Raw genomic sequence first — 4,382 nt, 5'->3', positions numbered from 1 at the left:
TCAAACCCATGTATGGTGGCCCACATGATAAGACTGAAGTATTTCTAAAAGCGGAATAAACTCTTTCTCACAGATTCACTCTGGGAGTTTTACTACAGCTTCACGCTGGTCTTCATCCTGGTATTCATGCTTCAAATCCCCGTTGTCGGCTTGTGAAAATATTTGTACGAAATGAAAACACTGGACAAACTAGACCTTGCAGTTTAGCTCCCTACCTGCCCTGATACACGTCGTACATCGCCGCTTTATCACCAGACGTGTACGGTCTACCGGAAACACTGCTCCCCGTGAGTGGGACATACAAGGAAATATCTGTCACCATGTTCATTCTGTATAAGTTCCTCAGCTGATGCTCAAGCCATGTTGTGGTATGTGTATAGCTATCTTGGTGGAAAAGGTTATTCCGGGGTCCGGATAACAAAATAATACTTTTGGGTTTGTCAACATGGCCAATACAAGTGTATCTGGCAGGTCTAAACGAAACAACCAGGGAGTTCAATCTTGCCTTGCCACCTGTAACAACTGACCAGCTGCCGGAGTCTTGAGTAAAGGTGAATGTCAACAACTTGACTTCCAGCAGTCATGGTGTGAAGTGGCCATGCTTATGTAGCACGGGTTACCCACGAACCAGCTGTCTGGAGCACTGGGAACAGGCTGGAACACGAAATAAGTAGGGTGTTATGTCACATCAAGTATGGCAGGCAGTCAATACTGAGTCAGTTATGATTACAGAGCACATGTCGATCGCCATACCCAATGCATTCATGCAAGATTTGACAAACCGGAAAACATTTGTGATTAATAATAACAAACATGTGGTATACATTCTTGCATGTATTCTGTAATGACAGCATAATACATTGTCGATGTCAGAAATGTTTAACTATGTGCCTGTGTCGCAAACGTGATTAATACAATCAGTTGGTGTGAGACATCAACGAGCATTCATTCCACCTTCTAGCAGAATATTTCCATCTGAAATGTCATCTGATCTTTGGTCTCTGAACCACAATTTATCTTTTTTACCCACCGCTTCAGTATCCCAGCAGCTAAAACCCTCGGTGTCTACATTTGACTGTTGAGGGCTAGCATGTTCTTTCCACGAAGATTTCAAAAGCGCCTGATTTCAATCTGAAAAGGCCTAGGTAAATTTTCAAAACATATTATTTTAAACACGCGGAGGACATTTCCAGAATTCGCATCAATGATAAATAGCTTGATATCCGACGCAAACCCCTATTTTTCCTTGCTACATCTGTTTTTTTCAGTTGAACCTTGCTGTCATCTGTTCACCGGGTTCTCCACGAAAAGAAGAATTCATTTCACTACACAATGAGCAGGAGTTTCTGTATCACTAGGACATGTGCTTGTGACAAATATCAGATATTTCTTAGCAATATCGAGTTATCAAGTGAAAGTGTTTTACCGAGAAATGGTTGAGACAGCAGCATCAGTACGAGAGATTCAGTGTATACGTCACCATCTGGTGAAAGTGGTAAACATCGATTACCGATTTAGAAACAACACTCGACCCGTTACGAATTTCATACGATGGACGTCCATTGATTATTACCTGTTTATAAGGAGAATTAACCGGCCTCTCTTCCAGAAGGGTTCCAAGGTCCACGAAACGGCACCAGTTCCTGACAATCGCTAGAGTATGCAGGAGGTATCTTGTATTTTTCAGATGTTGTACTCTGATCATTTGTGATACCTATCTAAACGTTGTAGACGAAGATGATATATTCCATGAAGGTGTCTGCTATAAAAGTATATAATATCCACTCACTCACTCCAATTCTTGCAGCACATGGCGAACCTGCTGCTTCTCCTGCTTGTGATCCCCTCCAGCTACAGTCAGTGTAAGTATAATACTGTCCTGCTACAGTCAGTGTAAGTATAATACTGTCCTGCTACAATCAGTGTAAGCATAAGGCTGTCCAGCTACAGTCAGTGTAAGTATAATACTGTCCTGCTACAGTCAATGTAAGTATAATACTGTCCTGCTACAGTCAGTGTAAGTATAAGGCTGTCCAGCTACAGTCAGAGTAAGTATAATACTGTCCTGCTAAAGACATTGTAAGCATATTTATGTCCTGCTAAAGCCATTGTAAGTATATTTATATCCTGCTAAAGCCATTGTAAGTATATTTATATCCTGCTTAAGCCATTGTAAGTATATTTATATCCTGCTAAAGCAAATGTAAGTATATTTTTGTCCTGCTAAAGCCATTGTAAGTATATATATATCCTGCTAAAGCAAATGTAAGTATATTTATGTCCTGCTAAAGACATTGTATATTTATATCCTGCTAAAGCCATTATAAGTATATTTATGTCCTGCTAAAGCCAATGTAAGTACATTTGTATCCTGCTAAAGATATTGTAAGTATATTTATGTCCTGCTAAAGACATTGTAAGTATATTTATATCCTGCTAAAGCCATTGTAAGTATATTTATGTCCTGCTAAAGCCAATGTAAGTATACATATATCCTGCTAAAGCCAATGTAAGTATATTTATGTCCTGCTAAAGACATTGTAAGTATATTTATATCCTGCTAAAGTCATTGTAAGTATATTTATATCCTGCTAAAGCCAATGTAAGTATATTTGTATCCTGCTAAAGACATTGTAAGTATATTTATATCCTGCTAAAGACATTGTAAGTATATTTATATCCTGCTAAAGCTTCCTGCTAAAGACATTGTAAGTATATTTATGTCCTGCTAAAGACAATGTAAGTATATTTATGTCCTGCTAAAGCCATTGTACGTATATTTATATCCTGCTAAAGCCTCCTGCTAAAGACATTGTAAGTATATTTATGTCCTGCTAAAGCCAATGTAAGTATATTTATATCCTGCTAAAGCCTCCTGCTAAAGACAATGTAAGTATATTTATATCCTGCTAAAGCCATTGTAAGTATAGTTATGTCCTGCTAAAGCCATTGTAAGTATATTTATGTCCTGCTAAAGTCAATGTAAGTATATTTATATCCTGCTAAAGCCTCCTGCTAGAGACAATGCAAGTATATTTATATCCTGCTAAAGCCATTGTAAGTATATTTATGTCCTGCTAAAGCCATTGTAAGTATATCTATGTCCTGCTAAAGCCAATGTAAGTATATTTATGTCCTGCTAAAGCCATTGTAAGTATATTTATGTCCTGCTAAAGCCATTGTAAGAATAGTTATGTCCTGCTAAAGACATTGTAAGTATATTTATGTCCTGCTAAAGACATTGTAAGTATATTTATATCCTGCTAAAGCCATTGTAAGTATAGTTATGTCCTGCTAAAGCCATTGTAAGTATATTTATGTCCTGCTAAAGCCGATGTAAGTATATTTATATCCTGCTAAAGCCATTGTAAGTATATTTATGTCCTGCTAAAGCCATTGTAAGTATATTTATATCCTGCTAAAGCCACTGTAAGTAGATTTATGTCCTGCTAAAGCCATTGTAAGTATATCTATGTCCTGCTAAAGCCATTGTAAGTATATTTATATCTTGCTAAAGACATTGTAAGTATATTTATATCCTGCTAAAGCAAATGTAAGTATAGTTATGTCCTGCTAAAGACATTGTAAGTATAATTATGTCCTGCTAAAGCCATTGAAAGTATAGCTATGTCCTGCTAAAGCCATTGTAAGTATATCTATGTCCTGCTAAAGCCATTGTAAGTATATTTATGTCCTGCTAAAGACAATGTAAGTATATTTATGTCCTGTTAAAGACATTGTAAGTATATTTATGTCCTGCTAAAGACAATGTAAGTATATTTATGTCCTGCTAAAGACAGTGTAAGTATATTTATATCCTACTAAACCCATTGTAAGTATATTTATGTCCTGCTAAAGACATTGTAAGTATATTTATGTCCTGCTAAAGACAATGTAGGTATATCTATGTCCTGCTAAAGACATTGTAAGTATATTTATGTCCTGATAAAGACAATGTAAGTATATTTATGTCCTGCTAAAGACATTGTAAGTATATTTATGTCCTGCTAAAGACATTGTAAGTATATTTATGTCCTGCTAAAGACAATGTAAGTATATTTATGTCCTGCTAAAGACATTGTAAGTATATTTATGTCCTGCTAAATACATTGTAAGTATATTTATGTCCTGCTTAAGCCAATGTAAGTATATTTATGTCCCGTTAAGGCCTCCTGCTGCATACGTATGTATCCGTATATTTCTTTATTGTGAATCGTGAAGAGCGCATTAACACCATTCAGATAACGTTTTCGGAACAATCCAAACGACTTTTCTAAAGGATTTTAATGTATGTATTTCAGTGGGAGATCCATGTAAAAACTTCATAGAGCTTGGCAACATAGCAACACGAGCCCCTACTTACCCGGGAAGCCCCGTACTAC

The sequence above is a fragment of the Haliotis rubra genome, unplaced genomic scaffold (assembly GCF_003918875.1).
Source record: "Haliotis rubra isolate DU_JTF1 unplaced genomic scaffold, ASM391887v1 Scf133, whole genome shotgun sequence".
NCBI classification, from domain to species: Eukaryota; Metazoa; Mollusca; class Gastropoda; order Lepetellida; family Haliotidae; genus Haliotis; species Haliotis rubra.
This window is presented reverse-complemented; position numbering follows the sequence as displayed.